We start from the raw sequence: 20,460 nt of genomic DNA on the forward strand, positions 1-20,460 counted from the left end.
ATTTTTCATAGGGAGGGGATTGTGGGGGGGGGGGGATTTGTACTAGAAAGGCGGATTAGCGGAGGGGTTTGTGCTAGGAAGGGCGATTGGGGGGGGGGGGGGGGTTGTGCTAGATGGGGGAATTTGTGCTAGAAAGGGGGGTTGGGGAGGTTTGTGCTAGGTGGGGGGATTAGTGGGGGGATTTGTGCTGGGAGGTGGTGAAGAAATTTGGGTTAAGAGGGGGGATGGGGGGGATTTATTTTAAGAAGGAGAACTTTGGGGAGATTTGTGCTTGGATGGGAAATTTGAGGGGAAAGTGGATGCGTGCATGGAGGGGTAATTTTTGGGTGAGGTAGATTTGTGCTAGGAGGAGGTATTGGGGGCATTGGAGGTGGGATTGGGGGGCGAACATTGTGCCGGGATGGGGGTTTATACTGGGAGGAGGAGGATGTTTTTGCATTGTTTTTTGGGGAGAATTTTGGCTTGCAGACAAACGTTATGCTTGGGGGGGAGCGTGCTGATTAGTGCTATTTTTTTCAGGGGGGGATTTATGCTGAGACAGGATGCTCAAACATAGGGGGCATTGGTTTGTCATCTTCACCCTGGGAACTAGATGACCTTGTCCTGACAACACACACAAGGCAGTCAATAGATGTCCTCCTCCTCACACAGCACGTAGTTGAGATCAGATTCCCTTTCAGACACAGCCTCAATCTGCAGTGTATAGCTGGCTGCTATGTTGCAGTTTTGACCCTGTCCTCTTCTCTTCTGACCCCTGTCCTCTACCCTGCTGACCTTCTGTACCCTGCCCTTCTGACCCCTGTCCTCCATCCTGCTGACCCCCACACACTGCCCTTCTGAGCACTGTCCTGTTGACCCCCTTCTTTCTGCCCAGCTGACCCCCTTTTTTCTGCCCTACTGCCCTGTCTTTGCCCTGATAACCCCCTCCACCCCACCCTGCTGACCCGTTATCTCGTATGTTGATCCCTGTCCTTTGCCCTGCTTACCCCTATCTTTTGCCCTACTGAACCCTTGTATACTGCCCCACTGACTCTTGTACACTCTCCTGCTTATCTCCCATCCTCTGCCTGCTGACCCCTATCCTGCGCCCTACAGAACCCCTTGTATACTGCCCCACTGACTCTTGTACACTCTCCTGCTTATCCAATCCTCTGCCCTGCTGACCCCTATCCTGCGCCCTACAGAACCCCTTGTATACTGTCCCACTGACTCTTGTACCCTCTCCTGCTGACCTCTCATCCTCTGTCCTGCTGACCTCTGTACACTTCCCTGCTAACCCCTGTAAACTTCCTTGATAACTCGCTGTAAACTGCCCTACAAACTAATGGCCTCTGTATTCTGCCCTACTAACTGCTTTCCCTCTTTCTCTGCCCTGCTGGCCCCCCTGTACACTGCCCTACTGACTTCTATACACTGCCCTGTTGACCTTGCATCCCCTGCCCCCCTGATGTTTTTTACTGCACCCCCCATATCAGACAGGCTAGATCCGGACCTGTTACCTGCCCCTCTGCACAAACAGCTTAGTAGAATTTCGGAGATGAATGACCTCGCACACGTGCGGGAGTGATGTCATCTTGGCCTGGCCAGCTCCAGGACATCACAGTGCTGGAGAGAAGGTGAGTATAGCTCCGCTTCAACAATACATTTAGTACCCAAGCACACCTTCCAATGGACATTAGTTTGTTGCAGTGCGCTCCCAAAAAGAGGTGCAATGGGTTCCAATCAGAAACCTCTTTGATTAGTATGACTTCAGCCAGTCCATGTGTTGATCATCTGTAGTTGATGTGTGCAGCTCTTTTGTCTTTCCTCTGATCGTTTCCCCTGGAGCAGCAGATGTTAAACCTGAACTGTCTGTGTCAGTGTGAGTTGTCGGTGTGAGTCACTTAGCTCTTCTTCTTGATACTGGCCAGCTGTGACTTTCTTTACTTTAGAAATGATTTTATGAACAAGAAGCCTAATGAAGGTGACAGCCAAGCGTCAGATGTGATATGCTAGATATAATTTGGTCCTAATAAATACTGCACTGCTTACTTTCATTTACAGATATTTTGAATTACAGAAGCAGAAAATGGTAGAGACTCACACTTCAGGGGCAGACTGACAACTCATGGGGCCCCCGGGCAATAGGGGATCATGGGGCCCCTGTGTCCTTGCCCAAACTCAAAAAAAAATCTGAAAAAGTTACCAGGGGCATCTCATGGGGCCCCCTACTGACCCGGGCCCTCAGGCAGTGCCCAAGTTTCCAAATGGTCAGTCCGCCCCTGCTCACACTGACATCAAGGGGCATATTTATAAAGCTGCAGATGTATCTTCCTGGGGAATGTGTGTTACATTACAGTGACTGATTCACTTACATTGAATGTTTGGTGTATGTTGTGACGGAACGCGGCGTCCGACCCTTGTCCTTCTCACCATCTCGTGATTGAAGGACCAGCTGATCTCGCACCGCGCTGTCACTTGCATAACAATGCCACTCTCAGCTGCGCCCTGCACAAAGATTTTCCAGCTCGTGGGACTACAATCTATGTGCTAGCAGACTGATTGTTACTGGGTCAGGTTAAGTTATGCAATTAACCCTTCACACTGCCACCACCTCCTTTTTACAGAGAAAGAGGAAACTCACAAATCTTATCAGTAACACTATTATATTAGTATAAGCGTCTCTAATACACCCTGTCACCACAGACAGGGATATTCAGACGATTATTACATACAGTAGCACTCTTCAAGAGATAGGGATTGTTTAGTTTGCATTAAAAGCTTTAGAGACAGTTTCAACACTTTTCAAAATAGGAATTGTTATTAAAAAGGTCAAAATGGTGCAATTAAAATATTTACAGAAAAAGATGTTAAAAAGACTTAAAGAGAACAATAAAACAACAGAGAAATAAACGAAAGGAGTTCAGAAGGCAGAATACTTGCAATATCCTTGGTTTTAGCAAGTCCAATTGTCCGAACAAAAAGATTGCCTTGGCTCTCAAGTCCGTTAGATGTTTCCTGATTGATGTTATATGAGAGCTCTCTTTTCCAGTCATGTCAATTTTTTTCTATGATATTAAAGGGGTGTCGCCTGACCAATCATGACCAACAAATGACCAGTCATCCAGTTTGGGGATGGGTGCTAGACGGTAGCTAAGGTTATGACCAAGTCCCAACTGCAGTTTTATACTAATATTAATAACTTCCAGTATGTACAGGTGGTATTCTAGCAAATGGCAGATTAATATTCAGAATTATATTTCAAACCCAAGGATACCAAACAGCGTACCCTTGTCACCCAGGAGGGAAGAGACTGCTTTCTTCTCTCTCCTAGGTGCTAATATAGTCATGTAAGGCCTTGTTTGACTCACATTAAAATGATCTATCCAAATATATACCAAATATTAATGTGCCCAGTTCCTGCTGAACTTTATGAATTGTTACATGTGGAATGGACATTTTATGGCACGCTCTGTATTCCTAGAGCCCTAATGGCCTAACAGGTCATGCCTGACTGAGTTATTGTTTTACGATCAGGCAGAGGAAAGTGGTTTTCAAAGCAGACCTCCTGCACCAGACTAATTAGCGGTTTACAGCTCTGGATCTTCATCTAGCTGTGTTTTATTTAAGATAAGAGGTCCTTTGGAAGTCCATTCAACTTACAGCTATAAATTCCATTTCAAGAGGGAGGAGGGAAGAAAGACAAAGTGGCTGAGGCCTAACAAGATGGCTGTCACGTACAGCATCCATGTCTCTATTGCGCACAATCATCACATATGTCACATCTGCTGATTCATAAATATGCCCTTTGCAGAGCACAGTTGGTGGTGATCAGCTACATTTCTAGCACACTGCGGTGGATTGGACCCATCCAGTGGTCATCATGTTGGCAATGGAAAGTAAAAAACTGTGGACTGGGCTGACACCGGGCTCAGGGTAGAAAACACCTTCAGTGCACCTATATGGTTTGTTAGACTTGCATTTGTGGGGAGTAAAAACATGTGATGATTGCATCATTTGTAGGAAGGGAAGAAAGGAAGGAAGGGGATGGAGGAAGGGAAGGAAAGGAAGGGAAGGGAAGGAAGGAAGAGAGGGAGGGAGGGAGCACCACTGCTAATAAGGAAAGCAAGCATCAAATAGCAAGTGGAAAGAAGGAAAATATGGGGAGATGAAGATAGGAATGAAAGAATGAAGAAAGAAAGGAGGAGAGAAGGGTGGGTGAGAGGAAAATCTAGGGTATCAACAGACAATGTATAAAAGTATAGAGAAAGGAGGAGAGACAAAGAAAGACACAAAGGTAAAGTGGAAGAAAACGTAAAAAAAATGCTTTCAGAAACTTTCATCATGGCGAGTAAAGAATACCATGCAGTACATTAATTCACCAGCAGGGGGAGCAAGTGTAGTGTTTATAACTTTCTAACTGAAAAATAGAAATACATTTCCACAAAGTAGTAAACCCTAAACTTACCGACATCTTCATCTCAGTTCCCAAGTCACTGTCAGCCCTGCCCATGGCCAACGCATATTATTATTATTATTATTATACAGTATTTATATAGCGCCAAAGGGTATGCTCAGCGCTGTACAGTAGCAAGGGGGACAGAGCATGAGACAAGACAGTAACAATACAATACACAATCACGCCTTCTTTGCCATTAGTCCTGCCCCAGATTATGTCCACTTTCTGGTTGGTACTGCTACTAATTATGCAGGAGCCACCCTTTCACAGCTACAATCCCCTCAGTAATGTCCTTGGTAATGTGCATGCTCATTAACTGAAAAGGAGTAATGCTGAGATCTCGGGACGCAGCCCGGCATACAGTATTGTCAAGGCATACACTTTAAAGAAGAAGGGTAAAATACATTTTAACCACTTGCCCTCCAGAGGATTTACCCCCCTTCCTGACCAGGCCATTTTTTGCAATACGGTGCTGCGTTACGTTAACTGACAATTGTGCGGTCATGTAACGCTGCACCCAAATTAGGTTTATGTCCTTTTTTTCCCACAAATGGAACTTTCTTTTGGTGGTATTTGATCGCCTGTGTGTTTTTTATTTTTTGCGCTATAAACAGAAAATTACTGACAATTTTGAGAAAAAAAATAGTATTTTTGACTTTTTGCTATTAAACATGTCCAGTAAAAAAATTTTAAAAATCAAATTTTGTCATAAATTTAACCAAAGATGTATTCTGCTACATGTCTTTGCTAAAAAAAAAAAAAAAAAAAAAAGACGTTCTAGCATTTACAAATGGCGGTATATATACTGTAATTTTTTTTTTACTAGTAATGGCGGCGATCAGCAACTTACAGTGGGACTGCGGGACTGCGGCGGGCATTCTGACACTGGGAGGGAACTGACTTGATGTCACTGAAATCCCCAGTGACACCAATACAGTCATCAGTGCTAATAAAAAGCACTGACACTGTACTAATGGCACTGAACAGGAAGGGATTAACATATGGGGCTATCAAAGGGTTTCTTTTGTGCTGTGTGCTGTTTTACTACTTGGGCTGTGTGTGTGCTTCACTGTATGCACACTGCTTTGTATGGCTCTGCTATGCAGAACCATACAAAGCAGTGTGCAGGAGCTGACAGGGGAGAGATCTGTATTGTTTATACACAGGTCTCTCCCCTGTCGGAGATACTTGGCGATCACCAGGTGCCGGCGAGTTATCACCGGCCAGGACTCGGTGATTGACAGCCGAGGCCGCGAATGGCGGCGTGGGTAGGGTGCGCTCCCCCTCCTCGGAACTGCAAAATCATATATATAATTTTATAAGAAAGACACTTTTTTTTCAAAATGTTTGGGCTTTTTCATTTATATAGCAAAAAAATAAAAATCCCAGTGGTGAATAAATACCACCAAAATAAAGTTTTATCTGTCTCAAAAAAATGCTAAAAATTTCATATGGGTACAGTGTTGCATGACTGCGCAATTGTCATTCAAAGTGTGATAGCGCTGAAAGCTGAACATTGGCCTGGACAGGAAGGGGGCGAAAGTGTCCAAACTCGAAGTGGTTAATAAACTTTGCAGAGCATAAATGGAGCCCCCAGACTGGATCCTATACAAGGGAATGACAGATGCCTGCTGGCTGCCAAGCAGGAGTTATAGTCGAGTGGCTCATCAGACTTAAAGTAGAACTAAAGGCAAAACGTTTTTTTTTTTTAGTTTTGAGTAGACTGGAGAGGGATTAGAATGCCTGATGGGTTTTGATTGCTGTCTGTGCCCCCGCTAAGGAGATTCACCCTCTCTATTTGTCCTGTTTATCATTGAAAGTGAAACTAAGAAAGTCCCTAATTTCTGGTTTGTCCCAAGAAAAGTAATGAAGGGGAAATCATCCAATGGAGACACTAGTTCTAATGACCTCGAGGTCCCCAAGGAATTCCTTTAATTTCCTCTCACTTCCAGTATGGCTATGAGACAGGAAGTGAAGGGAAATCTCCGCAATGGGACACAAATGGCTAAAATAATCTGACGGGTTATAACCCTCCCTTGCTTTATCCAAAATCCAAAAAGAAAAAAAAAGTTTTGCCTTTACAGTAGTTCTACTTTAAGCTGAACTCCAGGCACAAACACTTTCATTTAGATATATTCTTTAGTAGCCACAAGGTATGTAAGTCCACTTATGTGCACCTTATGCTCTTGAAAACCCAGATATTACCTTGTTAAAGTATTTTGTTGTACATTGCCTGTGCAGAGAGCAGAGAAACCTAGGAGCTCCACCCTCCACAGGCTGCCTGTAAAAAATACAGCAGGAGGTGGATACAAGACCGGTCACCATACACATGGAGAGTGAGCAGAAGTGACCAGCAGGGGTGGACTGGCAACCTATGGGAGCTCCGGGAAATAGGAAATCATGGGGCCCCTGTGTCCTTGCCCACACTCAAACCACACCCAAAAAAGCCTATGAAAGGTACCAGGGGCATCTCATGGGGCCCCCTACTGACCCCGGGCCCTCTGGCAGTGCCCGGGTGCTCGAATGGTCAGTCCGCCCCTGGTGGCCAGTTTCCTTTTTTATTACAGGAAGCTCCTGCTCATAGGCAGAAATGTCTGCACAAATCTAGAAAAAATACACAAGACTCACAAAGATTCAGGGAAGAATAAAACTTCTATGAAGATAATATTTGCTTATCCAGGAATTCAGCTTTGAATGCAGGACATGAATGCAGGACATGAATGCAGGACAAAGCAACAGGTTCACTTAAGCCACTGGTACACTATTTCTTCCACTGATACCAATGATGGGTTACTTCCACTAATTCCAATGATGGGGCAATACTCTTCCTTTTACTGACCACCAATCCTAAGGCCATATTTATTCTCATGGATCCTGGTCCTGGGTCATTTTCTACCCTCACTGACCACAATCCGGCCCCCCTAAAGTCTGAAGTACACTGGCCCTTTGAATGAACCATTTGGAGACCCCTGCCCTAATGCATTCTGGCTGGCAGTCGCTTTAAGAAAGAACTAAACCTTCCTATTCTGTACAGGCAAGAAAGCGGTCATCTTAGGCTTGTTTGACCCGTAGTTGCCTTGGTGCTGCACATGTGATGTGTTATGGCACCAGCCACTTGAAGGTTTTCCAGTTTGGCTGAGAGCAACAGCCATATGTGACAGTTCTCATTCACAGCTTGCCTTAAATGTAACTTTTTTGGGGGCAACAGTCAAGCCTGTGGGTTTAGTTCTGTTTAGGTGCTAGAGTCACATAGCCGGGGCATTTTGCTTTGTATTCTTCCGCTGACAGGATGGCGCGGCAGTGCATTGGTAGCCAGATTTTGGTCTCGTTACACGGGCAAGGAGAAGGTTCCAGGGAGAGTGTGGGATGCTGGAGGTGATCATCAGGACCCACGGCAGGCAGGAAGAACTGTCAGGAGACTTCGGAGCAAGATAGAAGAGCCCATATGCATGAATGTAACAGGAGGCAGTAAGTAACACTCCCCAGGGCTCTTTGTTGGTTTAGTGCCACTGTTGCTGACCTCTCATGTATTTTTGCTGCTCATACAATATGAACTATTGCCCTATTTGGCCTCATGTACTTGGCTGTACGGGGCCATGTATGATATAATTATTGCATATGTCTGGTATACAGTCTTCCACAGAAATGAATAGCTATGAGCGGCTGTATGTGGGTATATGGTGGTAATGGTATACACCCTTGTATAGCGTATGCATGTATTCCTTGAATTCAAAAAGTCTGCTTTCGAGAATCCTTCCGTATGCTATACATTGGTTTACACAAGTACTGGCATATACCTGTGCACTGCCATTCATGTCTATGGGCAGTTGTATGCAGCACTTGGACTTCTCGAGTGCAGAAATATGACCATATTTACATCATGCTTTTCCTCGTATGTCCGCGTGCATGAGGCCTTTGGATACAAGGACTGTGGCATATGCTGCATTGTGTGTGCACCACAACTGACAGTAGGAATTCTCTGGGTTTAAAATTTCATTTGTTTATGCATTTCGGGGCTTATCGTCATCCTTAAAACGATCCTGTATTTTCATGTACAGATATTATCCTAAAATTAAAAATTTTCAACAACTGTGTGAAGTTCCCTTAAAGTGGAAATAAAGTGTGCTTTATTCTTCTTTCCGTCAGTGATGGAACATCAACGAACCTCCCCCAGCACCAACATCTTCACCCCATCTTCTTCAGGATTCAACATCTTCGGCCATCTGGATTGGTTCAGCGGGATGACATAACTCCTGTGCAGCTGGCAAGCAGGAAGGTAAGACTCTTTTATTGCAGAAGAGACACAGTCTCCTCTTGAACCTCTTTACCGCTTCCTGGTGGAATTTTAAATGGGCTTCAATGCCAGGAATCGGAGCAGCTTCTCTATCATGTGACTGCTGAGACTGGCTCTCACAACAGACTCATGATCAGGAGCCTGATCTGCCACATGATCGGGTGTGCTCCCAGCTACGTCAGTGTGCTGGGAGCACACAGAACCCCAGGCTACCATTGGCCCACGGTAAAGTTCCGCTGTAAAGCTGGATTCTAGTCAGATGGAAAATGCTATTTAATTTTGGTACAGTATGTATTAAAGCCCAACTTGGGCCTGGGGTAGGGGGGCTTTATTAAATATAAATTACACAGCTAACATAAATTATTTACTTTCTTGTGATATCTGCCTCCTGTAGGGGATACTTTTTTGCGCAGCATTGTCAGAAAACATTTTCAAGAGTCAACAGGCTAGTAGGAAGAGAAAGCAGAACAACAACCCTATTAGTATGCTTAGTCTCCTTGAATGTCCAGTCACAGGCTAGGCAGGCAGGCTGCTGATCAAACCATATTACTTAAGCCCCAAAATGGGTTTAGGGGGGTTTAAACAGGAAAAAAAAAGGGAAGGGAGGGGTTATTTCATGAGAGTAGGTGCTGAAGAATCCATGTTTGTACATGGGTGTGGATTATGAGGTTGAGGAATTGACCATTTCTTGGAAGTGGATCCAACAAGCAGGTGAATTTTGTAGGAGTATCCTGAGCTATGTGGATCAGCTCCTCCATGGCAGTCATTTGTCGAATGCGATGAAAACATTCGAATAAAGTGGGTAAGGTGGTAGAACCCCACTTAGGGGGTATGCAGTGTCTAGCTGCGTTTTAAAAGATGCATGACCAAGGACCTATGGCATGCAGGCTTTGAAAGTGAGGAGTGGTGCAGCAAGTACTGTGCTGGAGTGAAATCGAGTGTATAGGTAGTTATTTTAGCAATAGTATCATGTATTTCTTACCAGAAAATTTGCAGTACCAGGCATGACCACCAAATGTGTAAAAGGGTACCAGTTTCAGACCCCCATCTCCAGCAAAGTGGGGAAGTTGTAGGATAAAATTTATGAAGCTGTGCGGGTGTTCTATGCCAACCTGATAGTATTCTGTAACCCGTTTCTTGCGTGGTCACATTTATTGAACCCTTGTGCAGGTGGGTTAGAAGTCTCTCCCATTTCTCATTGGTTAAGTCCAGGTTAAGCTGCTCCCTTTTCTGACACATTGTGCTGGCCTTCGGCGTATTGTTGGAAAATAGAAGTGAATACATATCCAATACCACGTGACGTTGTGGTGAGGATCTGGAACAGATGGCTTCCAAAGGGGTATGAGGATGAGACCAATTGAAGGAGGTGTTAGGGTAGTTGAAAAAATGTCGTAGATGTACATATGTCTAGAATGGGAATGTGTGATCAGGCATCTTGGCCTGAAGTGCCTTGTAGGATAAAAAGGCACCCTAGTGGAAGAAATGTTCTGCGCATATTTTTTGGTATGGCCAATTATCCGCCAGAAAGCGGGATGACATTCCGGAAGGGAACTCACTGTGGGCCCACTATTGAATGATTTTTATATTTGGTAGGGACATGTTGGACAGGCAACCATGGTATTAGGTGTAGGGGAAGCTTGGAATCGGCATTCTCCAGTAGTACCCAGGCTTTCATTTTCCCATGCAGGGTCCAATCTACGATCCTGGATAAGTGGCCTCCAGATATTATCTATAAATGTCAGGTAAACCTATTCCCATTTTAGTTTGGGTAGTGTGAGAAGAACAAAGCTAATTCGGAGACGTTTTTGTCTCCATAGGCTCTATGAAGGGCTGTAAAAATGCTGCTGGGAGTTTGAGGGGGACTGCTTGCAGTAGACAGAGTACACGGGGCAATATTTTAATTTTAATTATAGCTGCCCTTCCGAACCACGAGACAAGCCCCTTATGCCAGTTTTGGAGCTCTCGGATATCTCGATTGAGAGGTAGAGTTTAACTCATATAGGTCTAGTGGGTGGGTTGGCAGCTGGACTCCTAAGTCAGCCTTGACAGTTATGGCAGGGAGACATATAATGCAAAGGACATAGAAAAGTTAATCTGTAGATTGGATAGTGTGCTGTAGTGGGCAAAGTAATTTAGTAGATTAGGGATGGTGAGTTGTGGGTCTGAGAGGAAAAGCAAAATGTTGTCTGAGAACACTGCTACTTTAAAGGCAAATTTGTCTTTAATATTTTTTGCATCAAAATTGAACAGAACAAAACAAGAGAAATAATAATATATATAAGTAAATGAACATAAAAATTGCACAGATGTAGCAGTGAGCCATGGGGATAAGTGAAAATGTTTCCATACAACTGCAAATGGAAGGATCAATAACACAAAGAACAGAATTATGAAAAAGCATAATTTCCAGTGGGCATCTGCGGGCGAAATGTATGAAACAAAATGAGAGAACTCCGTACAGCCACATAAATAAATCTGAGCTGAGAAAGAAGAGGAAAAGAAGAAAAAAAAAAAGAAAAAGGGGGAAAAAGAATAAAGAGGAGAGAAAAAGGAAAAAACAGTTTTAGAGGCAGTGAAAGGTAAATAAAGAGAGGGTCAGGAGACTGTAATGGAAAAAAGCAGAACCAAGGCAGCTCTCCATCAGTATCCAATGGGGTGACCCCGCCACCAGCACCTGGGCGCGGTCCACAGGGCCAAGTTGGTGTGCAATCCAAAACGTAAATTAATGAATCGGGGGAGCAAGGTTCAGCTTCCCCAGTGCACAGCAGAGGAACACATATCTCAGAGAGTCGAAGAGGAGGAGAAATGGAACGCTGCTATTTTATATGTTGTTCAGAAACGGTAATTCCTTTAATGTTAGGGTTAGCTCGGATTTGCCTTACTAGGGGCTCTGTTCTGTCTCTCCAATCTAAGCATTCAAAGTGTGATCTCTATAACCTACAGTTGTGATGAGATAACGATAACTCCAATCTTAGTTGAATAACACAGGCAGTGACTCTATGTAGAGAACACTGGGGTGGTAGGTGCTGCTTGATCTAGGCGCTCCCTGCCTTGCTTTGCCTCAGGAAGATTGTTTGTGAGCGTAGTAGAGTTGTGCGAATATTGATGAAGAGCTTGCGCATGGTTATCATTGTCACACTCTATACATTTGATGATCGCTTTACAGTCCTTTGCAAAGTGTTCTGTGGTGGCACAGCATTTGTAGCAAACCCCAAATTTCATCAGAAGTTCCTTACGTTTTTGGAGGGTTTTCTTTCTGAAGCCGATACATTTCTTAAGTGGATGTGGTTTGTTATGTATTGGACATTGCCGATTTGGATCCTCAATTCTCTTGTTTTGATCACTCGTTTCAAGAACTGTAGCAGGTGCAGGTAGAACATTAGTCCTTTTCACTAACTCTGGACCTCTATGGTCTCTGTGTGACATACGTGTGTTTGTAGGTCTTGGAGAGAGTGTACTGAGAAGATTACAGTCCCCATATGAGAAACTTGGGTCATTCTTAGTGTCAGCAATTCTTTTGATGAACTTGCAGAAGTAGGAAAAAGGAGGAAAGGCAACTCTATTTTCTTCCTTATACTTTGAGTCAAGCGCTGCCCATCTTTCTTGAATTCCACATGGAAGCTTGAGAACAATAGATTTGATGCCATGAGAGGTGTCAAGGTAACTGAGACCAGGTAAGTTGATGTCAGCCTTAGCAAGTTGAAGCTCTAATAGAACATCACTGAGTTCTTGAAACTTTAGATTGTCGCTAGCAGAAATCCTTGGGAAGCTTTGCAACCTTTTGAATAAAGCTTCTTCAATGGCCTCTGGGCTGCCAAAGGTATGTTCAAGTCTGCCCCAAGCAGCATTAAGGCCTGCAGCAGGGTTGTCAATATGAACTGCTTTGAGCCTCTTGATGAGTTCAGTGGACTGGGGACCTAGCCATCTGATGAGTAGATCTAATTCCTCTGTGGCATTGATATCTAGGTCACTCATTGTGGCCTTAAAAGTGGATTTCCAGCCTCTGTAATTTTCAGGCTTGTCATCAAACTTGGTAAGGCCTGTCTTCATAAGTTGTCTGCGGAACATCTATTTAGCAAACTGTGACATGTCCGTGTTTTCAGATTTTGGGTGCATAACTGCAGGTGGAACATAGTTGGTTGTCACGGTTGGTGGACTTATGTGGAGTGATTTGGGAACATATGTTGGTGCTAAGGCATTCAATGCCCAAGCTGGCTTAAAGTCCATTGGCATGTTGGTTTGTAGAGTAGTGTGTTTGCTATAAGGTACTCTGTTGGTGCCAAAGTATGATGGACGATCTATTAAATACACAACAGTGTCTGTGGCTAGCTGAGATGCTGCAGTCTGATGTATTGGAGGATATAAGGGCAAATCGCCTTGAGGTACAGTAGGTGCAGAGAAGAGACTTTGACTGAGTACTTTGGCTGCTGTGACAGGGAGTTGACATTCTGGAGAGGTGAGGAATCTGAGACATAAGATACAACTAAGTGTCTGGAACTGTTGTCTCATTTTCACTAGCGGCTTGTCCCAAGACCCGTAATCTTGCCATGGCTGTGGCATGCTCACATTGTTTTTTCCAAAACTTCAATTTCTGCCTTTTGGCGTGTGGCTTCAGCTTCTTTCTCTGTTTTCTGATATGCGGCCTGAGCCCCCATTTCTGCGGCCTGAGCCTCCATTTCTGCTTTCTTTTGGGCGAAACCTGCCTGAAATTTAGATGCATCAGCACGTGCTTTTATTAGTTGTTGACTGAGTGTAGAAGATCTTGATTGTATAGATTTGGAAGATCTTAAGGAGCGTCTAGTAGATGCAGAGCGATAAGATCTGGATTCATGGAGCTTTGTTATTCTCACTTCTGCCTTTGTCTTTGTTCGCACCACTAAATTGTATCTTTTAAGATTGAACTTCTCAAAACTCATTAATTCTTCCAATGACCCTTGAGTGTTGTACCGCTTTAAGTGTTTAAGAGAGCAATATATTTACCACACAGTCTTTGATAATTCTCATAAGCAACATTCAATTGCTGGATAGCGCCCTCTAGTTGTACTGGCTCATGAGATTGTTGGGAGAGAGCAGACATGCATTTAACACTATTAGACCATAAGTCATTAATATTAGACAGCAGTTCTTCCTTGTCAGCATTAGGATTTTCTTGCAGCTTCCAGGTTGGTTTTGTTAAGCATTTTTCTCTTTTGTCTGATTCAAGGTTTAAGTCCTGATCTGGTTGTGTATTAGTTTCCCCAGACTGTATATTACTTTTTCTGAAACATCATGTTAGCAAGGAGAGGGGTTGACAGAAAGTTTACAGAGAAATGTATCACTTTTTCTGTGGCTGAGCTCAGATTTCCTAGGCAATGCTTGCAGAAAAGTTTTCTTTTACTTTCTTTTTTCACAGACAAGCCATGTGCTAATCCATACAGATGCAGTGAATAAACTTGCAGTTGTAAGACATTCACATCAATAATTTGTCCTGACACCGATGAGTGTTATGTCGAGATATACTTGCAGACATGTACAGGTTTGTGTAGAGATGGCTGCACTCTGTTAGCTGCTATATCCAGTGTCCATATAACATCTTACTGTGTATCCAAAGCTAGCAAGGATCCTATGAAGACATTTCACTGATCCTTTGACTGTTCTGTCTCTCCAATCTAAGCATTGACAGTGTGATCTCTGTAATTTACAGTTGTGATGAGATAGCGATAACTCCAATCTTAGTTGAATAACACAGGCAGTGACTCGATCCAGACGACACCTTGTGGATCTTGTGAAGTCTATTCCATAAACTGAGAGAATCTTATGACAATGAACATCGGATAGGTCAAAAGATCATAATGTGATCTACTTCATGACATGAGGCTTGAAGCTGAAATGCGTTACTGGGAAAAAGGGTGGGCTATCTATACAGCATGAACTAAACCAAAGGAAAGGGAGGAGCAGAGACAAAATACAAAGAACACTTAAAGGCATATGACAATCATGTGAAACATGACAGCCTCTAATGTGAGAACAAACAGGTGTGGGCATCCTTGTCTAGTACCATTTGATATGGAGAAGGCCGTTATCTCTAATTTGTGCAGTCGGAGCAGAATAGAGAGCTAGTGTAACGTACCTGGTGGTGGAGCCTGATGTGTGGAGGTAGGCTTCTCTTACATCTCCGGTTTAGGAGTCCTGGTATTGATAGGAGCACCTGAGCACAGAGTGGGCTCGAGTGCCTGACTGGTTTTCTGTTGCAGAATGCCGGAGAGCTGCACGAGGTTGGAGGATGAGCAGGTAGTGCGTTGCTGTGGGCAGGCTGTGTTTGCTGAAAGGCAGGTTGGCTTTGCTGATAAGCAGGATGTGTGTTTGCTGTGGAGCAGGCTGTGTGTTGCCAATAAGCAGGCTGTGCGTTGCTGTCGAGCAGACTGTGCGTTGCTGTCGAGCAGGCTGTGCCGAAGGAAGACCGTCATGGCAAGTGACACAAGTCAGTTGGTTCAGATGCTGAGAGCAGGGTCAGGCAGTCTGGGTTGGCAACTGAAAAGCAGATCAAGGTATAACACTGCAGTCAGAAAAGTCAAGATCAGGCCAGGGTCGGCAACGGTAGGCAGATAGCTGTATAAGAAGGAGCAGGCAGAGAAGAAACAAGAGGACACTATTCCTCTCACTGATATCAATGATGGGGCACTATTCCTCCCACTGATACCAATGATGGGGCACTATTCCTCACACTGACACCAATGATGGGGCACTATTCCTCCCACTGATACCAATGATGGGGCACTATTCCTCCCACTGATACCAATGATGGGACACTATTCCTCCCACTGATACCAATGATGGGGCACTATTCCTCCCACTGACACCAATGATGGGGCACTATTCCTCCCACTGACACCAATGACGGGACACTATTCCTCCCACTGACACCAATGACGGGGCACTATTCCTCCCACTGATACCAATGACGGGACACTATTCTTCCCACTGATACCAATGACGGGGCACTATTCCTCCCACTGACACCAATGACGGGGCACTATTCCTCCCACTGATACCAATGACGGGACACTATTCCTCCCACTGATACCAATGACGGGGCACTATTCCTCCCACTGATACCAATGACGGGGCACTATTCCTCCCACTGACACCAATGATGGGGCACTATTCCTCCCACTGATACCAATGACGGGACACTATTCTTCCCACTGATACCAATGATGGGGCACTATTCCTCCCACTGACACCAATGACGGGGCACTATTCCTCCCACTGATACCAATGACGGGACACTATTCCTCCCACTGATACCAATGACGGGGCACTATTCCTCCCACTGACACCAATGATGGGACACTATTCCTCTCACTGACACCAATGATGGGACACTATTCCTCCCACTGATACCAATGATGGGGCACTATTCCTCCCACTGACACCAATGATGGGGCACTATTCCTCCCACTGACACCAATGATGGGGCACTATTCCTCCCACTGATACCAATGATGGGGCACTATTCCTCCCACTGATACCAATGATGGGGCACTATTCCTCCCACTGATACCAATGATGGGGCACTATTCCTCCCACTGACACCAATGATGGGGCACTATTCCTCCCACTGACACCAATGATGGGACACTATTCCTCTCACTGATACCAATGATGGGGCACTATTCCTCCCACTGATACCAATGATGGGGCACTATTCCTCCCACTGACACCAATGATGGGGCACTATTCCTCACACTGACACCAATGATGGGGCACTATTCCTCCCACTGATACCAATGATGGGGCACTATTCCTCCCACTGACACCAATGACGGGGCACTATTCCTACCACTGATACCAATGATGGGGCACTATTCCTCCCAACTGATACCAATGATGGGGCACTATTCCTCCCACTGACACCAATGATGGGCACTATTCCTCCCACTGACACCAATGACGTGGCACTATTCCTCCTACTGCAAAATTACAGTTATGAAGTAGCAACGAAAATAATTTTATGGTTGGGGGTCACCACAACATGAGGAACTGTATTAAAGGGTCGCGGCGTTAGAAAGGTTGAGAACCACTGGCCTAGATGATCTAAGCAGAAGTTCTCCTTCCCTCCTCCCTGCAATCTTCTGGGACACATCACAGGTTTCAGAAGACTGCAGGACCATTCACAAAACACAATGGGCTTGCGCATGTGCAGTGGGCAGCTGGCTGTGAAGCAACTGTCCACAGTTAAGATGTTGGTGCCAAGAACCCAGAGGCTAGTGAAAAACTAGCCCTGGTGAGGATGCCAGTGGATCCTTGTACAGGTAAATGTCCATTTATTAAAAGTTAGCAGCTACAGGATTTGTAGCTGCTGACTTTTAATTTTTTCTTATAGACTGAACTTCCTCTTAAAAGTGGTTCTAAAGACTTAAAGTGGAACTTTAGTCAGAAAATTAAGTCTTGCTAGATCACTTCAGGTTGGTACCTTTTGCAGGTACAGCTATATAAAACCTTAAAGATAAGTGCCTATATGGTTTAAAATCCAGTAACACACTGTCTCACCCTACTCTGCACATGCTCAGTTGCTCTCTATTTTTCCACATTGTGCTGAAAATATAGGAACTGATCTGCTGACACCCTAAAGATTTACTGCTGCTCAGGGGCTCTGGGCTTCAGCAAAACGGAAGCCTCCAGCAAGAAGAAACAGGAACAAAGCTGGAGGCAATTTACAACACACACTAATTTTGGTAGTGTAATTATTAATGTGGAATGTTCCTTGCTAAAGAACATTATTGCTTATCAAGTTGTTATGGGTAAAGTTCCACTTTAAGGGTTTTTTTTACATTACTATATTCTCTGCATTAAGGTAAAATCTCTCCTGTGTCCAGGACTCCCCCAGCCCCACCTTATGCTTACCTGAGCCCAATCTCAATCCAGCGCTGTGACAGAGAGCAGCAGCTCTCTCCTCTCTCTCCCCACAGGGCCGTGTTATAGCAGAGGGAGCCATTGGCTCCTGCTGCTTTCAATCAAAACCTATGATGAGGGAGCAGGACCGAGCCCTGCTGTCTGTGTCTATGAACACAAGCAACGTGGCTTGGGAGTGTGCCCACACAAGAGCCCCCATAAGAAGCATCTTCCTATGAGGGGACTCACCAAAGAGGAGCCAGGGGTGCTAGTGGGGGACTTTAAAAGAGGCCATCAAGGCTGCCCTGTGCAAAACCACTGCACAGAGCAGGTCAGTATAAAATGTTTAGTATTTTAAAGACATATGGTTTAGAATCATTTTAAAGTGTCAATAAAGGCAAAACAGTTTTTTGTTTTGGGTGCAGTGGAGAGGGATTAGAACACCTGTCACTTTTTTTATTGCTGTCTGTGCTGCTGTTGGGGAGACCTACCATCTCTATTTGTCATGTATACCATTATCATCGAAAGTGAAATTAAAGAATAATGCTGAATTTGGGCTGACATCAGAACACCTCTTGCACCCAAGAGGCACGGGTGCAGCATCCAGCCCCTCTGCCTGCAGCTTGTCATAGCCTATGGCAGGCTGAAATATGCTGTGACTGGACAGAGCTGAATGCTGCATTGAGTGGTACACGTGCTTAGAGCCCTAGGTGTTTAGAAATAAATACCCAGCAGGCTAGATGCCCCATGTCCAAGGGACCTAAAATGTATCACATGCAATTATCTTTCCTAATGTAATGTAGTAAACATTAAAAAAATATGTTAGTAAAAGTAACCACCTAGTGGTCCTCAGCTTTAAAGTGCTAGCTCACCTTTTCACAAAAAAAGTGAACTAATTCACAATACCCTCCCCACATCCCTCTGGTCCATGCTGCATGTACTTTGTTATCTCCATCTGCCACTCATGGACGACGTCAGGGAGGACGTCGATGACGAAAAGCTTAGGGCGGTGCCTTTGGATGTGACGTTCAGCACGCTCCTGGTCTGCTTGCACGTTGAATGTGCATGTTTAGCTGGTGGATTCACTTGGCGATTAATTATTTTGGACATTATTGGTTATTTGAACTTTTGGACTTTATTTTTTTTGCTGGATTTCACTTTGATTTAAAAAAATATTGTTTTTTTATTGTTTTGTCACATTTTTTGTTACACTTTTGTATGTATTTAAGCGCAACCTATTTTTTTGAAGTTTTATATATCCTATAAGTTTATAGGCTAGGTTCTGCAGCTTACTGTTGTCTTATATCATTTCCGTGGCGCTGGTTCTATACTTCTATATATGCCTTATATATTGCAGTAAACCAGTAAATAATCTCAATCACAACTTGTGTAATAATATAGACTACTGCAGTAATAGCATATGTGAAATAAATAGTGCTCTAAAACCCCTCTCACTTAAGCTGGCCATACATTGTACAATTTTCTTGTTCAATTTTCTTTCGATTTACCTTCAACTATGTACTGCAAGGGATATATAAATAGGGCTACCCTGTTCAACTTGCCAGCCAGCTAACCAACAGCATTGGTCAGCAGCCCCAGTTTAAAATATGGCTTTTATCAGCAAGGAACATGGATAGGTATCACTTATCAAAAAGGAGAATAAGAAAGTCAGTTCAATTTGCCAACCAGTTAGTCAACAACCAAATTAACCTGTCTAACAACATGCATTTAAAAACAGGGGTTTTAGTTAGCACACATTTGCAAATACATTAAACGCATGTTGTTAGGTTAATTTGGTTGTTGGATAACTGGCTGGCAAATTGAACTGACTTTCTTATCCCCCTTTTTGATAAGTGATACCTATCCATGTTCCTTGCTGATAAAAGCCATTTTTAAACTGGGGCTGCTGACCAATGCTGTTGGTTAGCTGGCTGGCAAGTTACACAGGGTAGCCCTATTTATATATCTCATGCGATGCCCGTCCGTGTTCACTGCTGAAAAAGCCAGTTACAGACCTGGGGCCGTGACCAGTCTTTTGAATGTAGTTTTTGTGGTCTGTTGGTGCACCGGATACCCTGGCTGCCATTGTGCTATATGCTGGGTGTCCGTGCGCTCCTGTACCTTTAACGAGGGGTGGGCTCCCTCAGGTCCACCTGCCCTTGGTCTATCCATTAAATGCATGTGCCTCTACTATGAGGACTCCCAAAATTTGTAGAGTTAGGACCACAGAATGTCGGGGTGCTGTGATGTGGCTCTGTGGCTTACATATGTATTTGCAAATGTGTGCTAACTAAAACCCGTTTTTAAACGCATGTTGTTAGACAGGTTAATTTGGTTGTTGGATAACTGGCTGGCAAATTGAACTGACTTTCTTATTCCCCTTTTTGATAAGTGATACCTATCCATGTTCCTTGCTGATAAAAGCCATTTTTAAACTGGGGCTGCTGACCAATGCTGTTGGTTAGCTGGCTGGCAAGTTGAACAGGGTAGCCCTATTTATGTACTGCAAGGATCTGCCTGATTGCATACACATTGAAAGAGTTTAGGTTTGACCTCATATTACATGGTTTGGGTAAATCTAAAGGAAAATTGTATAATGCATGGCCAGCTTTGGATATTAATAGCAAATGCCAGTGACCATAAACAATGTTGAAATAAAATAAAAACAATGTTTTTATTGTTAATGTTTTGAATTTTACCCATTGGACAATGGGAAGCCACTGGAGGGATTGGCAGAGAGGGGTGGCAGATACAGAACGGTTAGCAAGTTGGATAAGTCTGGCAGCAGCGTTCATGATAGACTGAAGAGGGGATAGCCTACGATTCGGTAGGCCAATGAGGAGGGAGTTGCAAT

The sequence above is a fragment of the Staurois parvus genome, unplaced genomic scaffold, assembly GCF_062004578.1.
Source record: "Staurois parvus isolate SC_StPar_1 unplaced genomic scaffold, SC_StPar_1.0 ptg000991l, whole genome shotgun sequence".
In the NCBI taxonomy this organism is placed as follows: Eukaryota; Metazoa; Chordata; class Amphibia; order Anura; family Ranidae; genus Staurois; species Staurois parvus.